Here is a 14,642-nt window from a genome sequence, read left to right on the forward strand (position 1 = left end):
AGAAACATTCACAGGCACACATAGAAGCGTCAATCAAACTCATTAACACAGTATGTATCCCGGGGAAAGCATCTCGCTAAAAACCCCACACTATCTGTATATTATATTGATTGAGTCATGTAACATTACAAAGTACAATGCTTATCACAAGCAATCGAGTACCAGCTCCACCTGTTACACACAATACAGCTCAGATCTGATCTCCAAATCTATTCCACTTCTTGCCTGCCTCCACTGCTCAATACCTGCTCGAGAACTGATGAGAATGGCTTCCCAAACTCGTATTTCACCTCAAAATAATCACTCACACTTTGTTGGACGTGAGCAAAGGCTACAATACTGGGCAAATACGTGAGCAAACTCATTGGCATACTCAATCCCTTGATTGTGCAAGATCTGGTGCACAACTATAGTCACAACTCATAGCAATCTGATTCTCTACCACTTGTCCCTGTTGAACTGAACATGCACTGACATGCAACTGAGTTAAATGATGTATTCTATAGTTGCATTATGAGTTAATAACTTGTGAATTAATTAATAACTAATTCACCCAACTCATCTCTAGTCTATTGATCAGTTAGACTAAATACAACTAGTTTAACAAAGCTAAACTGAACACAACTCCATCAACTGTACCTCCAGTCCACTAAACTCAACTCACTTGAGTTCTAACTGAAGTCATGCATGCAACAACTCAACTGACTCATAAGAAAAGTGTATTTCCTTCTGACAGTTGCATGTGCCACCTCTGTAGCTCAAACTGAAGTGCTCCAAGAGAATAAGATCAAGTTTATAGTCCAAATATTATTATGAGACAATAATATTTGACTTTTCTATTTTTGACTTTGATCACTGTGATCACTCACACTTTCATCAAAAATAGAAGTCCATCTATTTTTTTCCCAACTTGATCAATCATCCATAAACAGCAACCTGCAATCCATAGACATGATCCATATGTCTAAAAATAGACATAGCCTAAAAATAGACTTGCGCCAAAAATAGCATGCAGGCCCACTTAGTGAAGGCAACTCTTTTCACTAAGCTCCATCATCTTGTTGCACTCTCAACAAGCATTTCTTGTTGCACACTTTTCAACATATAGATATTCTTTATTATTCCATGAACACCTATGCTATGGCTCATGAGTGGCGACCCTAAGCTAGTAGGTTATTTTCAAAATCCAACTTACTTGATTTTTGTCATGTAAATTTTCCAAGACTAAGGATGCTCATGCATAAAACACCTTTGGTTAGAAAACATGATTTTCGATCTCACGTAGATGTAATTAGCGAATATATGGGTGAGGAATACCTCTTGTTCAAGTTCCAATAAACAAGGATTCTGTGATCTTTGATCCCACCTCTAAGGATTTTTTGTTCCAAGAAATGTTAATTTTGATGAGAAAAACAATGTAGGATCCTCTTCCCCTCCTTCCTCATATTTAACTATTGATAATGGTTCTAATCATTATGATGAGTTTCTAGATGTTGTTGACGGTGGAGAGGTTGTTAGACTTCCTCCAAACAAAATCTCGAATCTCATAGTGAATGTGAGATAATGAGACATGATACCCATTATTTTACACCCTAACCTATGTTCCTAGGAATTTACAAGTATTTACAATGCAAACTAGTTTATTTACAATAGAGAGAAAATATAAAGGAAAACTAAATCTAATAAATATAAAAGTGCTATAAATATTCACATAAATAAATAGGTAAAAGTTATAAAGAGTGATATGAACAAAATAAAAAATATCAACAAATTAATTAGCAAATTAAAGCATTATGACTTCAAACCTTTGTAGAGCATAAGTTGTGATTAATTTATGTATATTACGAGAAAAAATGAAGATATATAAGTTAAAATTCCATAAGAAATATGCACAAAAAATAGGATAGAAAATATGGTTGATTTTATTAAAGATATATGAGTGCAACAAATTCCAAAAGTAATGTTTATGTGAAGATTCCTTGCAAAACAAAATTAAGGAATATTTGCAATATAGAGTGAGTCATATACAAATATTTTGGAAAGTATTAGATGAAAAAAACTTCAAAACCCTTCAAGTAAATATGACATAACTTCAAACACCCTCTTTCTCTGCAAACCTTATGGATCATAGTGTTGTTTAAAGAAAGACTAGCCTACTAATAAGAAAATAAACTACAGAAAATGCGAGTTTCCTGTTGTAGATCATTTTTCACTAAGTTTTAAATTGTGAAAAAGAAACAAAAAATATATATTTTGAAAAAGAAATGTGGAATAAGTGTTAAGGTTTTGATTTAATAAGGGGTGGATTAACGTTAAAATTTAGCATGATGCATCATTAATGCAAAGCCTTTGGTGGGGCCCTATTGGAGTTTTTAAAAAAAATATTACAAAAGTTAAAGGAGAGGTTAGTTCATCGATTGTACTTGATTTTCGTGTCAGCACCCTCCGATGGCTCCTACGTGACATCATAAACAACTCGGTGATTATGTCTTCATGTGCCTCTATAGAGTAGTCAACAATAGATGGGGTGACTATCAATCAATGGTTCAGATCGTTTGGAAGATCACTACAAGTGGGATTCACCCATCACAGTAGGTGCCCTCTTAACTGTGCAGCAAGCGAGTACGACCTCACAAGATCGTTCACCATGTTATCGCCATGTTAGCCTATCACATCATTATGTCTTCTCCACCATGTCATCCGTTATGTACGTCACTTCAGCATTTAACCCTGTTTTCCCTCCCATTTTATGTTTTCCCATAAACTTCATTTTAGCCTAATTTTCACATTGTCATTTTTAATTCCGAGTGTCTGTAACACATTTCAGTCACTGACCAACCATTGATAACCAGGTATTTGTACATTATTTTCAACCCTTTACATATTCAACATGACAAATAAAACTCCTTTGTCGGTTTCTTCCACCCACGTTCCTTTCATGGACACTTAGAGGGATGTGTTTGATCCTATTTTCTCATTGAATTTAATGGAACTTCATAATAAAATTCTAGTCAATCGAAAGGAGTCTATTGTGTATGTTGCAGTTGTAAAGTCTCATCTTTTTGCTGCTATAATTCCCCAAACTTATATCTTCCCTGCGTTCATTTAATGGTTGGTCTCTACTCTTTACCCTCTAAGGTGTTTTTTGATGAACTCTTTAGGTGAAAACATCTTTCAGATATCTTCTCTTTTAATTAAACAAGCATTGGTTTTTCTAACTTCAAACCTTTCACCCCATTTTCAGAAGAAACCTTGTTGTCGTCATTTCAAAATTTCTATGGGAAGGATTATGCCGAGATGACCTTCTTTTTATTGCCTATGGGACAACAATTTCCTATGGGTCCCACTGAACCTTCTCTTGAAACATTTTTTGAAGATGTGAGACCAGTTTTGTAAATAATTGCGAAGGTTTTGGGGAAGGAAGAGACAACTTTCATTGACTGAGATATTTTAGGGATGTTTAATTTAATTCTACAACTTAAGGTTGTACTTGATATACTTGCTTATTGGGGAAAACTACTCAATCCTCAGTTGTTAGACCTAGCTCTTACCGATTATTTCATATCCCCATCACGAGTAACTTATATTTTCCTATACACTCATGTGGAGAGTTATTTGGGTCTAATTATAATGTATGTACACAAAAATTGGAAATCAGTAGTGAATTGGACGTGAGAATTCATGCCAATTATGAAGGATTTACATACTTTACTACCTATTTCATGTCAGTTTCTTACTCCATTGTAAATATCTCTCCTCCACTTTATATTTTTCGAAAATCCCAATCTCTTCTAGAGGTTAGTGACAATTTCAAAGTGGGTGATTGGTTCATTTTGAAGACTACGTTAAGATTAGACTGTGTGGAGCAAAGGTTGCCCCTTATAGACTTTCCATATTAGTACCTATGAGATTATTTTCTTTAGAATTCATTAGACAAAGTCTAAAGGTTGATGAGGTTCATTTTGTACCAACAAAGAAGACATTAATTCAAATTTCCAAAACTATTAGGCCTTTTATTGTGAACAATAGATAGGCCATGGAAGAAGTAGAGAAGATTTTTGGAGACATGTAGTTGCAATAGGGTGAGAAATGGTCATATGATCCTCACCATATCATTTCTATAATAAGAGTAGAAAAATCATATGCTCCCTATATACATGAATCTTGATCAGATGTGGAAAAATTGGCAAATGGTGGTAAGACACGAGCACGTTGAGGGATAGAAATTGAAACCCCACATCTTGAAGAGATGGGTCTAAAAAGAGGCAGTGAAGAAATAACTGATTTGGAGGGTGAAACCAATCAAAAATAAAAAAATCTAAAGTTGTCTAAAATAGAAAGAGAACCTGAATCGCTCACTAGGAGCTACTCAGATGCAATGGCCTTTTAGTTGCAATTTGGGAGAAGTAACTTGTAAACCTTCCTCCCATGTGCGTGAAGAAACTTCTCAAAGTGCTTTTCCCGTTATAAACCAATTGTACAGTCAAATTGAAGAAAGAGATAAGAGGATAAAGGAAAACATAGAATTTGAGCTTGAAGCACAATCAATTTCTAAATATCACACTAGACTATTATCTTCCATGGATCTTGAAAGAAATCAATTGAAGTTATGTTTTTCTCATCCTTATACTCTCACTATTTCATCATCATTGGGTTTTAACACTATCAACTTGATCGTGAATGCAAGAGAAATTCCATTTCCTCACAAGATTAATTTTCATAGGAAAAATGGAGAATTAATTTACAGTGATTTAAGAAAAACAACCCTCAGTGCTAGTAAGGTAGAAGCTTTACTAAGAAAAGTTGTAAATCAACTAAAATTGGACAAGGCAAATTTTAGAGTCTTATTCATCGAGAATGAAGAATTGAAGAAGTTGATTGTCAAAATTGGTGTAAATCCGGAAGACAAACTTGTTTTACAAAAAATCTTGCAAGGGGTAGAGACTAAAATTTAGGTGTTGAGGAAAAAGTTGAAATTACCTTTTGTGGAGCATGTCATGGCCCCAAAGGTAGCTCTGGTGGAGAAAGAAAAGGATATTTTATCAAATGAACTTTCGCAGAGAAAAGATGAAATATTTCCCTCAAGGAGATGAATTCTAGCTTGCAACATAATCTAGATACACATGTCTTTACTATTTTAATACAATTTGATTCTCATGACCCAATAGAGAAACTAAACAAAGTAATGACTTAATTAAAGATATTAGAGGATGATATAAAGAAGGTGCAAAGAAACTTGGATGATACAAATAATATCTAAAGATAGCAGAAAGGGAGTTGGCCATGGCCAAAGACACTGCCTCAAAATACCAAAATGACTACCAAATTGCTTCTCATGAGATTAAAGAATTGAAGAATAAACTAAAAGGGAATATGTCCCTCATTTAAGCGAGGGAAATTATTTGGAACGATATTATTAATACAGTGACGAACATTTGGGAATTTATGTCAATTGTAGGAGAAGAGAAAGCCATTGTTAGAGATTTGAAGAGCACCATTGCTGTTAGCAAATAGAAGATCCAACAATGTGCACAATTTTCCAAGAAGATAATTGATTTCATTAATTCTAAGTCATCACAGGAATTAAGAGAAATGAAGATTGAGGATAGAACATAATTGGTGATGGATATTAATAAAATGGTTTTGAATAATTTATATAGAAATATAGTTGCGACAAAGTTGGGATAAATTAAAGAATCTATTTTGAAATTCAATACCAACTTTGATAAAAGAACGAGGGCAAGATTGCCTTCATGTTGGGATCAACATGGAAATCGTCTTCCCTAGGAGACTTATGAAACTTTGCTGGTAGAAGCCAAAATAAAAATTGGCACCTCTCATGAAATTCAACAGTTCTGAAAGGCGCAACAACTGTAAACTATCTTCATAAGGATTTTCAGTTGTTACGGTTAATTAGAACTCTTTTTACTCAGAAGCCAACTTATAGTCGAATTACTAGTTTCATAATGGCTCACACAAGGTTTGTAAAAATTTAGAGATCAAATGTGACAGTATGGAAGCAATGTAGAGAGTGAATGTCTCCTACAGAAACAACAACATAAGGTAGACGTTCTACTACACCTAAATCACAAATCACTCAATGAAGAAAATCCATCTATTATTTCATCATAATTTTCCAAAAATGTATTTGTAATAATGATATAATTTTGTTTTTAATTTATCATAGATAAATTCCTTCGAGGAACCCAATAGATTAAAGCAATTCAAGTAGTTAATAGTTTTGAGAGTTGAGAGTTTCATAATCGTCATCACTGTAATCATCATACAAAAGGAAATTTTGGGGAACCAAGAAGGGTTCCGAGTTTTTGACTTCAGAAGGAAGAAGAATCTTTTGTGTAATATTTCTCATCTTTGGGGAGATTTGAATAAAGTTTTTCAAAGTGATTCCACACAGATTTTGAATGTAACATGTTTTCTCTTATGTTTGTATAATCATTTAATTTTTTCTATTATGGGAAAGAGTAATGAAGGAATTGGTCTTTAATAATATAGTTTCACTCAATTCACAATACCCGTAAGTTAATGTTAAATAACCCTAATATGCACTCCTCTTTTTTGTATTTTCATTCATATCTCTACCATAATTCTTCTAAAGTTTAAAGCAAGAGATTCTTCTATAAGTAGTATGTTCTTTAAAACTTTCAAACATATGTTTCACTCCTTTACACAACTTAAATCACATTCATTATCATAGAGGCCACTTTGAAAGGTGTTTAATTCCAAGAAGATTTCATAATCATTACGTGTGAAAAGAATACTTCTGAAGTTTCATAATGGGACAACATATCAAGTTTTTAATCATTTTGAATAAATGCATTGGGCACTGTTATGAAACCAGCTCAAGAAAAGATAGAAAAGAAAGATCAACGCCTTAGAATTTAGCCTCTTCGAGGGGGCAACCTCCTTTACATTACATAAATGAACAATTCTTGGATGATACAAATAAAAAGACCTCCTTTTTATATATAGGAGTCTAAGGGGTTATAACATAATCAGAGCCGACATAACAATAATAATGTAAGAGCACAATAATAACAATAGTGGGCTTATATGGGGCACAATAGTAACAATATGGGCACTACATGGGTACATCAATATAATAAGTGGGTTATACTAATAAAAATAAGGGGTTACACTAGTAGTATAGGGGCCTAACATGCCCCTCTCCTTCAAAAAGCGTTGTCCTCAATGCTTGAGTAGTTCTTGATGCTTTTGTATAAAATTCTTGTCCTCCCATGTGGAATATTCAGCGGGTAAGTTCTTCCACTTGATGAGATACTTTGAAATTGATCGATTTCGTAGCTGTCGGGTTCTTGTTTCTGGGACTGCTCTAGGTTCCAATATGATTTTTCCTTCCTCTTCAATTTCTGGCAATATTTCTTGAATTGGGATCTTTTGCAACTTTTGAATAAGTGGCCCTACTTCTTCATCCTTCTTCCATTCATCCCTTGCTTCGTTTATCCAATCTGGTTGGATAATATAAATAACACAAAACAATGCTTCCACATCCTCATCCTTGAAGAGTCTTCCCATTCGGTAAGGTTGCCATTTTTTAAGTGCATGTAGTATTTCCAACATTTCCTTCTCATAAATAGCTTGCTTGAGATGTAGCAATAAAAATACCCAATGACCTACATCAAAACATTTTTCACTACGATGTTGATCTACCTGTTGTTTCGTTTGATTTTGCACCGAAGTGGCGTTATCCTTTAAAACTTGGAGAACTTGTTGTTGATGCTCGATGTGATATTGATCTGCTTGAACCTTTTTCTTCTTGATATGTCCTTCTATCTTTTGAGGAGTGGTAATTTCTTCTAGTCCTTTACAAGATATGGTCGGATTCATTTCTTCTTTCTGTGTGGTGGTGTCCTGGCGTATATCCTCTTCTTTTGATGTTTCTTGATCCTTTTCTTCCTCCTCTTCATATTCTGTGTAAAATAATTTCTTCTCAGCACACCTATGACCTTTAGTGCATTTGCTATCACAATTGTAACAAAGCCCTTTTTCTCTTTTTTCTTCCAATTGTTGTGGTGTAACCCTTGTAGGTTGTGGAAGGCTGGGAGAAACAACACTTCCATCTTTATAGTTGTGAGGGGTATGCTTCCTAGTTTCCATAATTTTGCTTTCCATTATGTCACAAAGCCCTTTTACTCTTTCCAATTGTTGTGGTGTTTCTCTAAAGAAGGTGTTGCTCTTTGTATCCTCATAATGTGCTATCATTTCCTCCGTGAAAATTGACCACGTAACAAGTTTTTTACGAGAACAAAGCCCTTCATACCATAAAAATTGATCTGGTTCTAAATATGAAGATGCAATACATACCTTTTGTAACAGTTGTACACCTTGTAGATCAAAATATTGCTCCATCTGAAGTATCCAATTTACTGGATCCTTGCCATCAAACTTCCTCATATTGCTTTTTCTTGATTTTAGGAGCTCGACCTTGAAACAACTATAACTATGTACTTTCAGATCTTTAAGTTCTAAAATTGTGAACTATAGTAGCCCTCTGTGTCCTCTTTCCAATGCCACTAGTCTGATCCAAATTGGATTCTCTAAGAAAGAGTTATGTACAATCTCCCAAGATGACTTGATTATAGACCTTTCTAGAAGAGCGAAATTGTATGAGTGCCACGTGTCACTGTTTCAACCTTTGGATCTGAAAAACGCATACAAGAAACTACAGTCCGTCCTATTTTTGTACCTTCTTACGAAATTTCAATCCGATCCCCAGAGAGAAAGTTATGATGATTTTCCCCAGGTCACCTGTTTTGAATGTAATTCAGGAGTCTGCAAAAAGACCAACTTCCTCAGATCATATCTCCGCAAGCTCTGAAATTCGGACACAAGGTTCAGCACGATTTCTTCTCAAATGGGTTTTTTTTGCGACTTCTGAAACGTCACAGAAAAAAGTTATAGCGAAAATGCCACGATGACCTGTTTGGAGCAGCGAAACCCTAGAATCCAAAGCTCTGATACCAAATGTTATGAAACCAGCTCAAGAAAAGATAGAAAAGAAAGATCAACGCCTTAGAATTCAGCCTCTTCGAGGGGGAAACCTCCTTTACATTACATAAATGAACAATTCTTAGATGATACAAATGAAAAGACCTCCTTTCTATATATAGGAGTCTAAGGGGTTATAACATAATCAGAGCCGACATAACAATAATAATGTAAGAGCACAATAATAACAATAGTGGGCTTCTATGGGGCACAATAGTAACAATATGGGCACTACATGGATACATCAATAAAATAAGTGGGTTATACTAATAAAAATAAGGGGTTACACTAGTAGTATAGGGGCCTAACAGGCACTGACCTCTACTAAGGCAAGGGTTGTCTCATAAGGGACAACATTGATTTGGCGATGTTGTCATGGAATGGAGAACGAAGTCATGTTTCCATCGGTTTTCTTTAATATATCAATTCTTTGTTATGTGGGCAAAGAAAGTGTCTAGGTTGAGTTTTATCACCAAGAAAAGCAATCCTCACTCTGAGAAGGCCTTGCACAAGATTTGATACCTCACAGTAAAAGGATCCTCTCCTTTCTAATCCTGAAAAATTAGTTTCTATAATAGTTTGGAGAGAAAAATTTGTAGTAATTCCAAGTCCTACTCTATGAGCTCCTCGAACAAATTCTGCTTCACAATATCCCAAAATTCATCATTCATAAGAACTTGTTAGAAACTTAGATTTTTCTCAAGAATTTTTTTTCCCTCCTGAGAGAATCTTTCAAGAACCCACTCTTGAAAAAAAGTCATTTGATTCTATCTCTTTCTCCTTCCTAGAAGTTGAAGAAATTAAAAAAATTATTTGTGAGTTTCATATGAGACTATCTTTGTTATTTCTCATCCAATTCCTGCATATGTCATTCCACCTCACACTTTTGTATTTCAGGAAGGAAGCTCTTCTATTCCATTTCAAAATCAAAATATGGCGATTTTGGGGTTTCTTTTAAACATATATGCTCCTTTGAATCTTCCTCGGCCTATGAATGCCATGCCTCAATATTATTTAAAGTTGTTACCGAGATTTACGGGGGAACATGAAGTAACAACTAGAAAACTATGGAAACCTTCTACACTTTTGCAGAAAATTTGAATGTTGAATACTTGGATGTGGTAATGAGTCTTTTTGTACACCCATTGGATGGAGAAGCAAGGAAATGGTTTTAAACGATCCCTACTAATTCAACTAACAATTGGGAAGAATTGGAAAATACATTTATATAGAGGTGGGGTGAAAAGAAAGATCATGGTTATTTCCTAATGGAATTTAATGCAATTAAGAGAAAACGAGATGAATAGGTAGATGAATTTATCAAGATATTTAATGATCTGTTTAATAGTCTTCCTACAGAGATAAAATCACCACCTGCTGGTGCAAAAGTGGTGTTTGCACGAGCATTTGAATCTGATTTTGCTTTTAATTTGAGGGAAAGGCAGTCCCCTACTCTTGACCAAATTGCGACTAATGCATTAGAGATTCAAGCCAACTTATCTGCTACAAGGAAGATTAAACAAAAATACCAAGGTAATGATAAGAAGAAAGGAAAGGGGGAAGTTGAACCTACTGGTCACCCAAAGGATTCCCATTAGTAGAAGTTAGATGAAATGAATAAAGTTATGAGAAATATGTCTAATAAATTGGTAAAAATAGAGTTGAAAAGAAAGAATCCTCCTAGAAAAATTCAACAAACATAGAATAGAAATTTCAATCCTCATTTTAGGAGACAACCACTAAAAATTATGCAGATGGATAAGGATGAGGATTTGGTGCAACTACCCTTATACATTGAAGATGAACTAGAAGAAGTAGTGGAGGAAACTATTAGATTGCACGGAAACCAATACTCTACTTTGTCTGAAGAGGAAGAAGAAATAGTCACTAATGAGGATTAAAGCTGGGAACATCAAATTTCCCTCGATGATGAAGAGATTAAAAAATACTGCAAAATATTTATAGATTTTATACAGGCAGAGTTACACAAAAATATGATCTGAGGTCGAGGAAAAGATCAAGAATTCAATATTATGTGGGTGACCAATCAAACTAAACAACTCAGCAGCCAACACCAAAACAAGATGAGAAAGGGAAGCAGCCAAACCCTCTCTAAACACTTCTCCATATTTCCTGGTTTATGGGAAAGAATCCATCCTCCCACCAAACATCTACCTACTTTCTCTCAAATTGTCCCACAGATATCAAGGCAAACCATGTTTGTTAGTTCAACGTAGGATGGATACACTTCACAAGCTACAGGAAGAACAAATGGAAGCAAAATAAAATTCACACTCCACCAGAACCATATCAAGAGATGGTTCAACAAGAAGTCTGCACGGAATGCTAACTTCGATGTGGGTGATTTAGGCCTGAAATGGGACAAACCGCATGAAGACAAAGGCAAACATACAAAGTTCGAGTCCCTGTGGATTGGTCCATACATTGTCGAGGAAAATCTTGGCCCACATGTGTATCATCTACAATCACTTGACAGGAGGATTTACAACCTTCATGTCAATGACCAAGACTTAAAGCACTATTTTCAGTAACTCAGGGTCGTGCCCGCACTATGTACATTGTCTTTTTACTGTTTTTTTTTTCTCTTTGCTTTGCTATATTTTTCTTCACTTTGTTTTGTTTGCTTAATATCATGCTATTTTTGGTTTTTCCAATGTGCTTCCCTCTACTCAGTTGTGGCTTTTGAATAAGTATGCGGTTGAGATCCAAAGAGTCTTGTGACAGTGCAACACATGGCTAGTTTTGTGTCCGTCTTCTCTGTGCTTGGTTATATCCTTCAGGAAATGAAATCTTGATGGAAAATACAAGCCATGTGTAAGGGAATATTTGTTCCAACCATGAACATTTATCCACACTGGAAATCCCCATGCCTATACTCAGTCTTCTGCTCTGTGTGTTCAAGCTCATCATCCTAGTAGAAACAGATAAGGGGAAATCCAAGCAAGAAAATCTAAATCAGAGGTCTTACATGCTTCTTTGAAGGAACAACCTCTTTCATTATCAACAAATCTAGATCCCTCTTCCACCCCAAACAATAAAAAAGTGCTTATGCATAATCCTCTTTTCAAAAATAAAAAGGCAAAAGAAGAGGAAGGCTTCCTGCGCAGAGAGGTGAAGCATGCAACTCCAATGGGGTACTAACCAGGCTCGTTGGCAGGGGAGCAATGCATGTGTTCCTGCATGACTCCATGTGGGTATTGTCAATGCCTTCTCATAGTGGAGCAACACCAAAGATGAAAACTTATACTTTGAAAATTTTATACTCGCGAGCTAAACTACCCTCCTTGATTTTGAAACACTATGATCAAGCTAAAACTTGTTGTTGTGTTTGACTGAGTTGGAAAAATGTGAACCATGTTTGTCCATGGGTTAAGTGTGGAAACCAAGGTAACCCACACAAAAATTCAATACTCCTTGATAGACCAATACACTCTGCTATCAATGAACCAAAACAGAGAAGCTAGTATTCAACCAATGTATCGCCAAGTGTTGTAGCAGCTGCAACACCCTCCAAAATTTTGGCCTGCATCCATTTTCAAAACCTTCCTTGGTTTTTCCTTGATGATTGCAAACACTCAGTTTCATCCCATGAGCTCTTGTCGAGTCTTTAGACCCTCTTTGCTTGAACAATCACCGATCATCTTTTAGCATGTTGGTTGGAATGTCATGCTTGTGGCCTTGTTCTGCCTATGTTACACATCTATCTTTCTATGTACGAATTGTGTTCACTATGTAAACATCTGCCGCACTCACACATGAAGTTGTAAACAATGTCGCACAAGTGTCATCACAGTCATTCTTGATCTATCTCAAGTGTCACACTTGTCCCTCTCACCCTTTAGTGAGTCGCACTCAGCATATGTTGTCTTGGGGTTTGAGGTGTCTTGGCATCAATTCATGTTGAGTGTGTGTTCACAAGGTCATGTATACACAAGTTTAATCACTCACACATTTAACCATTTTTCTGAATATCTGTCGGCGAGATCGGCTTCCATCAATATGACCTCCACTGAGATACATTCCGCAGTCTCAGCTCGCAGTGACCAAGCATTGTTGCCAAGAGCTATGCAAATCTTGAGGCTTCCCTCTAGGCAATTTCCACTGCGAAATTCTAGAACCAACCCAGTTGACTATCACCGAGAACAATGCAAAAGTTTCCCAAGAAGCCATTTCAGTCTGTGCTCCCCGCAAGCCTGTCCATCGAGCCACTCGTTGGTCAACCATAGAATTTGACTTGAGTAGTGACCGAGGGTTGCACTCATCTCCCCAACTTTGTAGTATTTGTCTTTCTTGCACTTCCTGAAGAAATTTCACATACATGAGGGATGGGCACCCGCTTTCGATTGCTGCACTGTCCTAGGAAATTGTGCAATTTTGTGAGACAGTCCCTCTACTAGACTCCTCTCCACTCCTTGTGAATACTCAACAGTTTTCATTGACAATCCAAAGTTTGGCTAGGAACCCACTTAGCTTGGAAACTGTATAGCCATTTCATGCTTGAATTCCTCCAAAATCTACATAGTTTTGATGAGGAGGGTCCCACATCCCGATCCCGACCTCCTCTAGAAAACACCACAATTTTCCCTCCGAGTGCCTACTACTACCAACACTACCTTCCTTGGAAAAAATATTTATTATAAGATTTTATATAAGCTAATCTATATATAAGTGTTGCGTGTAGAGGCTTAAGATTTTGCAGGAGAGTCAAAACTTGAGGAATCCTACTATTTTTTCTTAAAAATCTGAGGGTGGTTTGAATCTTGTTCTTATGGTGGAAATGGATTCATCACCATCAAAATCCCCTAGGTGACCCAAAATCTTCAAGATTGACAACTATGGCTCGGATTTTCAAAAAAATTAGCTACATTTTACCAAAATCATGCCACAATTTCCATTAATTTGCAGCCTTCTCAGACTAAGCAGATATATATATGTATATGTATATGTATATATATGTATATACATATACTTATACATATACATATACATATGCATACACATAGATAGATAGATAGGTACTATTTGACCCTTAATAGATCACTTCTTATGCATAGCTTAATTACTTATAAATTGGTTGGACTAGCCACTTTAGGTGTTAGTCTCATGTGTTAGTCCCACATTGACTCCTTGTACATGAGTTCCAAATAGCATGTAGCATGCCTTGAGATTTTTGTACTTGCCATGACAATGCATTGATAGATGTACTGCAACCTTAGAATATTTGTATGTACTTAGAAATAGATTTATATACATTGGGATATATTTTTTTTTACATGGCATATTGCAATATGTGTCAATATATTGGTGAATGATAGATACTCCACATCATGGGGGTGTACCCTAAGTAGCATTCTTGGAGGGTACACCTCCTTTCATGGACATATCCTCTCACATATAGATTTATATACATTGTGATATGTGTCATTTTAAATGGTATATTGGAATATGTGTCAATGTATTGGACAATGATATCGGCTCCAAATTAAGGGATTGTACCGAAAAAGCAATTTTGGAGGGCATACTTTCTTACATTCAATTAGAGGAAATTTGATTTTAAATAATTAACATTGAATTTCCATGTCATAATGTGTAAG

The sequence above is a fragment of the Pinus tabuliformis genome, chromosome 6, assembly GCF_031772625.1.
Source record: "Pinus tabuliformis cultivar Carrire ecotype Pingquan chromosome 6, CPIR1, whole genome shotgun sequence".
NCBI classification, from domain to species: domain Eukaryota; kingdom Viridiplantae; phylum Streptophyta; class Pinopsida; order Pinales; family Pinaceae; genus Pinus; species Pinus tabuliformis.